The sequence below is a fragment of the Mustela putorius genome, unplaced genomic scaffold (assembly GCF_011764305.1).
Source record: "Mustela putorius furo isolate JIRA1106 unplaced genomic scaffold, ASM1176430v1.1 tig00003901_pilon_pilon_pilon, whole genome shotgun sequence".
Lineage (NCBI taxonomy): Eukaryota > Metazoa > Chordata > Mammalia > Carnivora > Mustelidae > Mustela > Mustela putorius.
In genome coordinates this window covers 13,173,701-13,187,551 of record NW_025422049.1, presented here as the reverse complement: position 1 = coordinate 13,187,551, position 13,851 = coordinate 13,173,701, and the positions used below count along the sequence as shown (strand labels likewise).

At 34.9% G+C, this 13,851-nt stretch overlaps 1 pseudogene; it reads right to left on the bottom strand.

Moving 5' to 3' along the window:
* Positions 1-4,520: 4,520 nt before the first annotated feature.
* On the bottom strand, positions 4,521-5,468 carry LOC101670337 (annotated as a pseudogene).
* Positions 5,469-13,851: the final 8,383 nt, after the last annotated feature.

The window sequence follows — 13,851 nt, the reverse complement described above, 5'->3', positions numbered from 1 at the left end:
AAGGAAGTATAATTGCAGCAAGGCTTGCTTAGCCTGCTCCTCTCTAATCTGAAACAGCTGTTTTAATGAATTTGAAGGACATTAAGATATTCTTGTTTGGTCAGGGATGATCTGGGTAAGAGCCATGTTATAGGTCCATATGGAACAGACACACCACAGGAATGAAAAGCACCATAGGGCTTCATCTTAAAAAACCAGAACTATATTTCTAAATACAGATTTCTTTTTTCTTTTTCTTTATTCACTGTATGATTCAATTTATACAATGACCAAGTTTAAAAATCTAATCTATTATGGTGATAGAAGTTAGAGTAGTAACATCTGGGTAGGTATTGGCTGAGAAGGACACAAAGGGTACTTCTAGGTGATGGAACTCCTATATCTAGATCTAGGTGAAGATTATGTATGTAAGCAACTTGGTACATTTTTACACATATATATATAAATTTATATTTATAAATACATATATATGTAAAAATGTATCAAGATGTTTACTGAATATGTGTATACATTATAAGATGTAACATTTACACAATATAGAGTAAATCTTAAAAACATAAATTTAATACTTAAACTTGAGTATTTATCTCTATATACCCCCTCTATATATCTATTCTTGGCTATTCAATACAGATTTCTTTTTTTAAAAAGATTTTATTTATTTATCTGAAAGAGAGAGAATGAGAGAGAGAGCATGAGAGGAGGGAGGGTCAGAGGGAGAAGCAGACTCCCTGCTGAGCAGGAAACCTGATGTGGGTCCTAATCCTGGGACAGGACCTGAGCCAAAGGCAGATGCTTAATCCAGGAGCCACCCAGGTGCCCTCAATACAGATTCCTTAATAGAAATTTCTTAATACGGATATTTAAAGGGAACTCTGCACTGTCCTGGCAACCATATCAACACAAAGAATGGAAGAGTGACTGCACATTCGTAAGTAATATTACATGGTAGCACATATATTTGCCTTTTACTGTTAGAGAGTGGCATACCAAAGGGAAGATGGGCATGCAATCTGCATGCAGTCTGCCTCAGTGAGGAATAAAATGTTATCACTGAGGTTATTTGTAATTGCTGGTGCATGGTGATATTAAAAAAAAAAAAAAAACCTTTTAGGAATGTTATCATTATTTTTAAATTCTCCAAAAGCATTTTACCTCCTCAGTGCCTGCATCTGTGAACCACTTCCACTAGCCTATACTTGGTAGTTCACTGCTATTAGAAATTGCTTTTAAATAAATCCCCACTTAAGATGCTAAATTGCTAACAAATTCTCACACAATAACGATTCATCCATATGTCTTTGGAAACATCTATAACAAATTTCTGTCAATACCAGACATTTTCACGTGTGCTAAGATTTATTCAAACAAACAAACAAAAAAAAACTAGGGAAAAAATTTTGGTAGAACGTCTAAAAAGTGGCATGAATGTGACCATAGAAGTGAGTAGTTATAAACCTTGGCATGATTATTTTGAAATTCACTCAATAAACCTAGAAATTTTGGTTGTATAAATTTACCCCCATATGATCATCTTCTTCATTAAAGTGATACTTAAATTAATTATAACCTGCATCTCTTTTATTTCTTGCATTTTGAATGTACAAGATATTTAAAGTGGACCAAAATGATGTCCCTAACCAGACAGCATATTAGAAGGATGATTATTAATTGGGCTTCTCTAGGATTCCTACCTTCCACAACCCTAATTCTGCTTGTAGTCCTTGTATTTCCTTTTCTCTCCAGAGGTTTTCACTAGCTTTGTGTTATGCCCTCAGTCTGATCCAAAATTACTTTTGCCCCTATGAGTACATCCTCTTTGCATCTCAGAAAGCAATGGCACACTATAAGCTTATTACTTCTTTTATCTGCTGAAAATTGAAAAACAAAAGCCAGGTCAGGACGTGTTAGAGAAATAGAGGATTCGAATGTCTTTCAGCAATATAACCACAATCCAGAATGTGAAGAGGACAGTAGTGGTACTTTACTAGAGCTAGTAGACATGTAGAAAATATAATTGCTAATTAATGATGGGATTAAAGTCAATGTTTGCTAAAATAAGATAATTCTTTTTGTAAAATACAAATGAGCATTTCGTTTCTTGAATTGCTATTAAAAGAATGAAAAATCCATCTGGTCTATTTAGTTTTAATAATAACACACTTTTATCTAAAAGATCAATATTATAATAACTATTTAAAAGGTAGAATACTCCAGAAATGTATCAAGTTAAGGAATTTGGCACTTAAAACATCTTGAACCCAATTTCCAACAGTATACAAAAACTAAGGTATATTAGAAACTCAAAATTATACTTTCAGAATCTAGATGCAATTGACAGAGATAACTTTATTTGGAAAATAGAAGGATTCCTGTCTCACATCCTTCTGTTTTCCAAATAGCAATACCTATGTTAATTACATTTAGAATCTGAAAGTATAAATATAAACTACTAAATTACCACACACACTCAAGATATATATCATTATTTAAAAGAAATCAATAAAATAATAAAATGTCAGCTATTAAAAAATACAAATAATCACTTGTTGAAATAGGACTGAGCTGAGAAATTGTAGTTTTAGATATTCTGTCAGTAATCAGCTATGTGAGGTTGGGTAAGTCTCTTAACTGCTATATCTACAAATGAAAGGGTTTGAGTAGATCACCTTTAAAGTCATTTTCAGCTCTTTTAAAATATATAATTTGCAATGTGATTACTGTTTGACTTGTAACAACTCATGAAGAGTCAGCTCTTTTCTATTTCTTCAAAGATAATTTTTCATCTTAAAATTTCACATTCTAGTCATGGAAATTTTTTAGCTTTTTAGTCATTTTATTAATGAATTTATGATATCATTCTAATGTATAGATAACAGAGCTTTGGTTAATCCTCTAGGATATCTGATAGTATTAAGAAGAACAAGAATAATAACAAAATTTCTCGGAATTAATCGTCTATATCTCAGTTGGATCTATGATACACTACATTCAATTTTCTGGTTAAAGAAAAGACCACCACCTCCTTCCATCTGTGACTACTGCCCATTGATTTCATATATATTCAGTTCTGAAACTTTACAAGAGACATGAAGCAAGCCTAACTATAAATTTTTCTTTTTCTTAGAGGTAGCATGATTTAGTTCTTCATACCTACCACCTTGATAATTACTGATGACTGGCTTACATGTGCTTCAATTTGGAAATTACATCAGACTCAAAATACTCTTTATTAGCTCTTAACTTTTTTAAAGGTAAGTTTTTCTCATTTTCTTGTAGGAGAAGTATATTTTATCAAAATGTTGACAATATGAATGTATATTAGAAATATTTCTCTTCCTACATTTGGCTCAATATAGCAAATGTTTACTGAAGATCTCCAAAAGCGAGGTAAAGCACCAATGCTAGAAGTAGGTATTTGCTATGACTTCATAGTTTCTCTCTGTTCATTATATTAGGTGAAAATTAAAGTTTCAGTTGTTTTCTCTAATGTATCATCAGTATTAGGAAACAATTCTCCTAACCATCCATCACATTTAGAGTACTAACTTATTGTTATTTCTACATCTCTTGATGATTTTAATGTAGAAACTTTATTCAAAGAATCACATCTAATATAGCTTCTAGAGAGTAGTATTCAAGTGTACTGATAATTTTTATTTATAGAAGAATATGCTTAGAAAACATCTTGAAGCTATTAATAACTCCTCTTCAATTAAAGACATAGATTAAAATTCTGTGAGCATATTTGTCAAGTGATTTCTCTCCTTCTGAGAACAGTAGTATGTAGAAACAGAAACCCAAATCAAACCAAATAGATAAAACATGAATGTTTCACTAAATTTCAGGAATAGAAAAAAAATTGATAGTTATTGGCTCTAATTCTATATATTACAGGTAATGTGCTACTCTAGATAAATGAAAATGATTTCTTTTGCAGATCTAGGCTTTAGGATTTTTCCTAGTGAAGTAGGATAGAATATATAAGCAGAAATACACACACACACACACACACACACACACACACACACACCATACTTTGGTCTTTGGAATCATATTATGATTCTCCTCTTGGATCTGTAATTTTCCAACTTTAAATAACTTTACTTATTGTAAGTTTTCTAATCTATAAAATGGAGACAATGAATGATATCTAGTTTACTGGGTTATCATAAAAAGTAAACTAAACAAAATATGGGCAGCAGAGTGAAAATATATCTTTTAAACTGTTGGTAACAGATTTCCTCTTATGAAGGGAACTGCTTTTATTCAGAAAAAGTAAACTATTGAGGCTGAGTATATTATACTTTATTGATGGTACATGAAAAAGTAGGGCTCCCTAAGTCCTTCCTCTTTGTGGTTCTGGGGTGGAAACTGTAGAAGTCAGGAAATTCTCAGTGTGTTGGGGAGATTGAGTTGAGTCAAGGACTCCTGAGCACCTGAAGGCCTCTCTTGTGCTCTCACTGGGGCTGGTGGTCCAGGGAGCTCTTACTTTTTAGAGGCTATGTGGGTCATAAATTCTACTTATTGCCATAGCCAAATTTATTGTCATTCTAGGAAATAAGCTAAAAAAGGTGGTTGTTGAGGGCAATGCTGCTCCAGAATCAGAGGTGGGAGAGTGGGCGTCCCTGTTAAAGTTGCAGAAAACAGTCTCGTCCTCAGTCTCGTCCTCCCTTTAGGGAACCCTCTGATATCTGTTTCACCACCTTCTTAATGTCACTGTATTTGGAAGCTTTCTCTAGGCAACAGGTCAGATTCCTGTTTGACACATTGGGGGTTGGGACACAGAAGGCCATGCCAGTGAGCTTCCCATTCAACTTGGGGATAACCTTGCCGACAGCTTAGTAGTGTCAGTAGAAGGAGGGGAGATGTTCTGGGCATCCCTTTGATCATCATGCCACAGCTTCCCAGAGGAGTCATCCACAGTATTTTGGATGGTAGTGATGGCATGGACTGTGGTCATCAGTACCTCCACAATGCTATAGTGGTCATGGATGACCTTGGCTGGGTCGGGGAAAACAGGTGATGGCAGTACAAGAAGCATTATAGTCAGTCTTGGAGTTCTCATTCTTCTCATGGCTCATACCCATCACAACCACAGGACATCAGCAGAAGGAACAGAGATGATGAGCCTTTGGCTCCACTCTTCAAGTAAACCCCCCAGCCTTCTCCAAGGTAGTGAAGACAACAGCGGATTCTGCAACATATTCAGAACCAGCATTACCCCCATTTGATGTTGGCAGGATCTTGCTCCTAGAAAATAGATATGGGTTTTTCACTGATGGCAAGTCTCCCATTCTCAGCCTTGACTTTGCCACTGAACTTGCCATGCTAGAATCATACAATAATATGTAGACCATATACTTGAGGTCATTGGCAATAACAGTATCCACTCTGTCAGAGTTAAAAGCAGTCCTTGTGACCAGGTGCCCCATATGGCCAAATCCATTTACTCTGACTTTCACCATTGAGTCTCAGACATGCAGCTGGCATTGCACAAGAAGATACAGCTGTCTGTTGGACAGGGAGGAACATAGAGCCTGAACTACTTATTTAGCTATGGAAGATAAGGTCCTAAAACCATGATTTAGAAAAAGACAGTAAGAAATAATTAACTTCTCTGCTTAAAAAATGAATAGATTTCTTAGTCATGAGGAGAAAGAAGAGAGAGATAATTGAAATTATGGATTTGAACTATGAATAAATAAGTGGCTAGAAATGTTCAGTATCAGGATGGCCAAAAGGCTTAAGAACACAAATAATTAATTTTAATTTCTTGGTATTCTTGAAATGTAAAATTCTTCTACCTGCTCAAAACTTTAGTAAACTATACAAACAAATGTCTTCTGTAAATAGACCTTATAAATGTTTTAGTACAAAGAAGAAGAGAATGTTGGTATGATATTAGAGAATAAGACTCAAGCATCAGTGAAAGCTGGGACCTAGAGCCAAAAGTGAAATAGTCCATAGAAGAGCAGGAATCTTGGGGAGAACACTGGGCTCCAAAAGTTGAGTAACACATGCTTAAATTAATATGTCTCAATGTCAAAAGTCAGAGTTACCTCTGTTAATATTTGGCTTACTTGGATAATTAATCTGTATAGGGGCATATATTAAGTGCTCAGTAAATATCAACTGTTACTATAAAAATTATAAGTAAATGTTGTATTGTGTTCTAGGAATTATTTAACTCAAATGAGAAAAAAGATGAGTAGAGTTTCAAATATTATCATCTCTTTACCCCATAGTTGAAATTAGCTGTCCCCTCCCTGATAATTCCAAAGGAAAATTCTCATGCATGGCTGCCTCCTTCAGAACACATTAAGGGGAGGCCTGGGTGGCTCATTTGGTTAAGCGTTTGCCTTCTGCTCAGGTCATGATCCCAGGGTCCTGGGATGGAGTCCGCATCGGGCTCTTTGTTCAGCAGAGAGCCTGCTTCTCCCTCTGCCTTCTGCTCCCCCTGCTGTGCACTTTCTCTCTTCATCTTACAAATAAATAAAAACCTTAAAAAAACCCACACACATTAAGTTTCTTGAAGGTAGAGGACATTCAGTATTATCTGCTAGATTTCTATTGTTCACTGCAAAATCTGGCCTGCAATAGATAGTCAAATGAAACACAGTGGCCAAATGCTTAGAAAGCAATTCAACATGAAAAGGTAGAGAAAACAGAAATGCAGTGATATGAACATATATTTATATTATTTAATCTTCTGCCCTCTGTGGCAACATTGGAACTAAGGTCCTTTCCTTGTACTCTGAACCACAGAGTCCATAGTTATCCCTTAGAGCCCACCTTGGAAGCTGAGGGAAGTATAATCCTGTGACTTTTATTATGGATAATAAAATGACAGTTGCCTATAGAGTACACAGAAAAGATAATTACTTTTATTCTTTTTATTTTAGGGTAACCATTTTATTTATGCCTTTGAACTATCATTATCTTAGATAAGTAAAAATGTGATATATTAATTTTGTCCCCTTTATATTTCATTTATGTTGCTTAAAGCCTTGTTTTAGTGGTTGCTTCAGTATTCCATTGAATTTTGTCAATAGTGACCTGCCATTTTAGCTTGACTGTCAGCGAAAGTTAAAATAAACACATATATTGACAATGTGCAGGAAGCGATTTATGACTACTTCAAATCTTGCTTTTCAAGAAGCAAGATTTAGGACTTAGTTTGGAGTAATTAAAATAAATTATCAAGATAATAAAAAGTCTTCCAACAAAGAGAAGCTCAGGACCAGATGGCTTTACTAGTGAATTCTTCCAAAAGTTTAAAAAAAGGATTAATACCAGTCCTTTTCAAACTTTTCCAAAAAACTTAAAAGGATGGAACATTTCTAAAATTATTTTATGAGACCAGAATTACCTTGATACCAAAGCTAGAAAAAGACACTATGACAAAAGAAAAAAAAAAAGTCCAGGCCAATAATCCTGATGAATATTAATGCAAAAGTTTTCAACAAAATACTAGCAAGCCAAATTCAATAGCATATTAAAATAATCATTCACCATGACCAAGTGTGATTTACCCCTGTGATGCAAGAAGGTTAAAAATATACAAATTAATCAATGTGTTATAGCATATAAAAAAACAAACAATAAAAATCACATGACCATCTCAACAGAAAAAAATAATTTGAAAAAATTTAATAGCTTTTCATGATGAAAACATTTAAACTACTTACAAAAGGAAATTGCCTCAACAAAATAATGATATATGAAAAGCCTATAGCTAATTTATATTCAGTAGTGAAAGACAAAAATCTTTTCCTATAAAATCAAAAACAAGTCAAGAATGCCTAGTTTTATTTATTTATGTTAGAGAGAGAAAAAGAAAGAGCACACAAGCAAGGAGAGTAGCATGCAGAGCAGGCAGAGGGAGAAGCAGGCTTCCCACTCACTGAGCAAGGAGCCCAATGCGGAACTTGATCCCAGGACTCCAAGATCATGACCTGAGCCAAAGGCAGACTCTTAACCAGCTGAGTCACCCAGACATCCAACTATCTTTAATTAATATAGTACTAGAGGTCTTAGCCATAGCAATTAGGTCAAAAAAATAAATAAATAAATAAATAAAAGACATCCAAATTAGAAAGCAAGAAGTATAATCATCTCTTTCCAAGATGACATGATCTTAAATGTAGAGATCCCTAAAAATTTATGAAAAAAATTGTTAGAATGAATAAGCCAATAAATTTCCAGATTAGAAATCACTCAAAAATAAGTTACATTTCTATAAACTACAACAATCTGAAAAAAATTAAGAAAAAAATCCCATTTACAATAGTTACAAAAAAAATACAATACTTATACAATACTTAGGAATAAAGTAAACCAAAGAGGAGAAAACCTTGTCAACTGGAAACTAAAAAAGAGAGTTTTTAATTAAGAAAATTGCTGAAAGAAATTAATGACTAGGGGCGCCTGGGTGGCTCAGTGGTTTAAGCCGCTGCCTTCGGCTCAGGTCATGATCTCAGGGTCCTGGGATCGGGTCCCGCATCGGGCTCTCTGCTCGGCAGAGAGCCTGCTTCCCTCTCTCTCTCTCTGCCTGCCTCTCCATCTACTTGTGATTTCTCTCTGTCAAATAAATAAATAAAATCTTTAAAAAAAAAAAAAGAAATTAATGACTATACAGATAATGGAAAGATATCATATGTTCATGGATTAGGAGATTTAATACTATTAAAATGACCAAACTACCCAATGGAATCTGCAGAGTACTGCAATCCCTATCAAAATTCAAATGACATTCTTTTTAAGAAATAGAAGAAAAAATCCTAAAATTCATATAGAATCTCAGAGGATTCTGAATATACCAAACAATTTGAGAACGAAGAACAAAGCTGGAGGCCTCATACCTCCTGGTTTAAAAACATAAACTATAGTATGGGGCACCTGGATGGTTCAGTCAGCTAAGAGTCTGCCTTCAGCTCTGGTCATGACGCCAGGGTCCTGGGATCAAGCCCTGCATCAGGCTCCCTGCTCAGTGGAAAGTCTGCTTCTCCCTGTTTCCCTGCTCATTCTCTCTCTCTCTCTCAATCACCCTCTCAAATAAGTAAATAAAAACTTAGAAGAAGAAAAAAATAAAGCTACAGTAGTAAAAATAGTATGATATTGGATAAAGACAGACTGGCTCTCTCTTAAATAAATAAAAAATAATAAAATAAATAAAATAAAATAAAAATAAGACCTTAAAAAAAGAAAAAAAATGTTCTCAACATCATTAATCATCAGGGAAATGCAGAACAAAATCACTGGAACAGAAGAGAGAAGCCAGAAATAAACTCTCACATATATGGTTAACTGAACTTCAACAAGGTGGCCAGGACTTCACAATGGGGAAAGGGTAGTCTCTTCAACAAATAGTATTGGGAAAACTGGATATCTACATGACAAAGAATGAAATTGGACCCTCTTATATACTATACACAAAAGTTAGTTCAAAAGTGAATTAAAAACCTAAAGATAAGATCTAAAATCATAAAATTTCAAGAAGAAAATGGGGAAAGTTTCATCACATTGGAATGGACAATGATTTTTTTGGATATGACACTAAAAGCACAAGTAACAACAGCAAAACTAAACAAATGAGACCTCGTCAAACTTTAAAACTTCTGCACACCAAAGGAAATAAAGTAAAAGGGTAACCTATGAGATGGGAGAGAATATTTGCAAATTATATACCAGATAAAGGGTTAATATTCAGAATCTATAGAGAGTTTTTAAAAGTCAATGAAAAAGATCAAATAACCTGGTTAAAACTGGGCAAATAGTTAAATCAAACATTTTGCACTTAAGAGCTACAGGTGGCCAATAGGTATATGAAAATGTGCTTGGGGCACTTAGGATGGCTCAGTAAATTACTCATCTAACTCTTGATTTTGGCTTAGGTCATGGTCTCAGGGTTGTGAGGTCTAGCCCTGCATTGAGCACAATGCTCAGTCTGCTTGTACCTTTCCTTCTACTCCTCCCCCCCACTTTATCTCTCTTAAATAAATAAAAAATAAAATTAAATCTTAAAAGAAAGAAAAAAATGTTCTCAACATCACTAATCATCAGGGAAATGCAGAGCAAAACCACAATGGTAAATCAGCTGACACCCATTAGGATGACCACTATTAAAAAATCCTAAGATTTTTTTAAACACATGTTAGTGAGGATGTATAGAAATTTGAACCCTTGCACACTGATGATGGGAATGCAGAATGGTCCAGCAGCTTTGAAAATAGTATAGAGGATCTTCAAAAAATTTAAAAATAGAACTGTTGTTGACCTAGCAATTCCTCTTCTGGAATTGCTGAAAATAAGAACTGAAAATAAGATCTTGAAGAGTGATCTGCAGCAGTATTCACAATAGCCAAGATGTGGAATTTGGAACCTAGAGGTCCATTAATGTATGAATGGAAAAAGATAATGTGGCATATATATACATATATATATATATGCATATATATATATGCATATATATGGAATATTATGGAATATATGGATTATTAGTCAGCTTTTTTAAAAAGGAAATTCTGGGTGCCCAGGTGGCTCAGACCTTCAGCTCAGGTCATGGTCCCCAGGTCCTGGGATCAAGTCCTGCATCGAGCTTCCTTCTCAGTGGGGAGTTCGGTGGGGAACCTGCTTCTCCCTCTGCCTCTCTTTCTCTCCCTGTCTTTCATGAATGAATAAATTTAAAAAAAAATTTAAAAACAAAATTATGTCATATGCTACAACATAGATTAACCTTAAGAACATTGTGATAGGTGAAATAAGCCAATCACAAAAAGACAAATATTACATGATCATACTAACATGAGTTGCTTATAGCCATCAAACTCACAGAAGCAAAATGTAGAATGAGGGTTTCCAGGGACTGTGAGGGAGGGGTAAACAAGGACTTGTTAATGGATATAGAGAGTTCAGTCATGCAAGATGAAAAAGATCTAGAAATCTGTTGTATAGCAATTTACATATGGTTAACAATACTGTAGTGTGTACTTAAGAAGAGTGCTTTAAGAGGATAAATTTATGTTTTTTTACCCCAATAAAGAAAATATGAAGCAAATGTTCAAATTGTGCTACATAATTAACTTTACTCTTTTTTTTTTTTAAATATTTTATTTATTTATTTGAGAGAGAGACAGTGAGAGAGAGCATGAGCGAGGAGAAGGTCAGAGAGAGAAGCAGACTCCCCATGGAGCTGGGAGCCTGATGCGGGACTCGATCCCAGGAATCCAGGATCATGACCTGAGCCGAAGGCAGTCGTCCAACCAACTGAGCCACCCAGGCGTCCCGAGGAAGCAGCTCCCTGCTAAGCAGAGAGCCTGATGCGGGGCTTGATCCCAGGACTCTGGGATCATGACCCGAGCCGAAGGCAGAGGCATTAACCCACTGAGCCACCCAGGCGCCCCAACTTTACTCTTTACCAGAAGTCTTTCTGCGATTAAACTGGAAAGCCTTCCATTTTGGGATGATAGCCGTCACATGACCTGCTGCCCTCCTCAGGGGTTGCCTAGTCAGTGCCCTGTGCCTGGACCGTTCCTTTATATGGAGGTCTACTGCCAAGATATCTCTTGGTTTAGGATACTGTTCTAGATGCACAGTGAACTTCCTTGTATTACTTAAGCATGTATTACATAATGCACTTAGCCTACTTGAAAGAGAACATGGTATTTTTGCTGCCGCAGGAGAGGAATGTGTGCAGTCCCTTGCCCTGCCTTGGTACAGGGAGGGACCCACTGGCCATGGGGGACCAGAGCACAGTTGAGATCCTGATCTTAGTGCATCTCTTTTTGTGAGTAAAGCATTGTTCCAACCAGTGCCTTGTGGGCCAAGATCTGTAGGCTCCTACTTCTGGTGGTTGGCATTGTTATTCTTTGCTTCCTCCACATAGTGAGAATCCTCGCCTATGACTGATAGGTGAATCTTCCCATTCAATGATATCAATGGCTAAAAGGAATGTATTGAGATGTGATGATGAAATTTAAAAAAGTGAAGTGTGTCTCTATATTTGAAATAATCACTTTTGAATCTATGCTGAAACTTAATCAAGTTAATAGGTCATAGTTCCTCAAATGTGGGTTTGTTAGAATGTGTTGTTCAAAATACTGTTGAATTTAAAGGGAAATTGGTGCCAAAACCAAACTATCCTCTGTGTTTTCTTCTGCTCTATGAGCTGGTAATAATTTTTAAAGGAACATAATGCTTTGTGAAAACATGCATTTAAAGTAGTGAGTACCTACAGTCTATTTGATTTACATTCTTTTCTCTATTAGGAAGAACATAGATATTGTGAAATGTGGACTTTAATGTTTCTGCAACAACAAAATCTCTTGCCTATATATCACAGAGCTATGAAATTCAGCAATGGAATGGGTACAGGATTATAATCAGACAGATTCTTCTGTACTTTTCCTCAGGAAGTCTTTAATTTCAAGACTTTAATTTCAAGTTTATTATAAAAATCAGTTTCTAGTTACTTACTAGGGCTTTTAAAGTGTATGTATTGTCTCATTTGACTAAAATTAAGTATTTACCTATTCTATTACTCAGCTACTCTATTTCTAGATGCATACATATCCAAGACAAACGAGGGCATATGTTCACCAAAAGAAAAGTACCCAAATCTTCGTTACAGTTTTACTCATTTTAGATCCAAACGGAAAATAATCCAATTGTCCATCAGAAGTATAATGTATAAATGTGCTACAAACAATAGAATGTTATATAGCAATGAAAATTAATTAAAAATAAATTAATGCTGCTTCATTAAAATACATAAATTGATATCACAAATGTAATGTTAAGTGAAAGGAGCTACTCACAAAAGAATATATAGTATATGATAACATTTGTATAAAATTCAAAAACTGGAAAAATTAATCCATTGTAACTGAAGTGTAGACAGTGGCTTCTTCTGGAGAGGGTGTCTATAATGGGAAAGGGAGTGTCTATAATCAGAAGGGACATGAATGAACCTGATAGTGTATGAATAATGTTCTATACCTGCATTGGTATATGTATCCTAGAACTGTATACATATTACTGTGCATACTCACTTTCCCGTATATAAATGCTTTACTCACTTCCTCATGTATAAATCCAAATTAAAAAAGTAAATACCCAAAGGATACAAAAATATCGTTTCCCAGGAGCACATGCACCCCTATTCTTATAGCAACATTTTCAACAATACCCAAATTATGAAGAGTCAAAATATCCATTGATTGATGAATGGATAAAGAAAATGTGGGGTGTGTGTGTGTGTTTCTGTGTGTGTGTGTATATATATATACATATATATATATGTATATATATATATATAATGGAATATCACTCAGCTATAAAAAAGAATGAAATATTTCCATTTGCAATAGCTGGAATATATTATATACTAAGTGAAGTCACTTAGAGAAAGACAAATACCATATGATCTCACTCATGTGGAATTTTAAAAACAAACAGTTGAACATAAGGGAAGAGGAAAAAAAAAGAGAGGGAATCAAACCCTAAGGGACTCTTAACTATAAACAATAAGCTAAGGGTTGATGGAGGTGGACGGAGGGTGGGCTAAATGGTGGGTATTAAGGAGGGCACTTGTGATAAGCACTGGGTGTTATATGTAAGTGATGAATCACTCAAGTCTACACCTGAAACCAGTTTTACCATATATATTAACTAACTAAAATTTAAATTAAAAAAATGAAGCACTAAGAAAAAAGGCAAATGTTGAAAGGGCAGTAAATTTGCTAAGACAAAAAACCTAACTAAATTTGAAGCTACAAATAGTGCCTGTTATTTAATTCCATCCATATGCTCAAGAAATTCTTTTTTTTTTTAAAGATTTTATTTATTTGA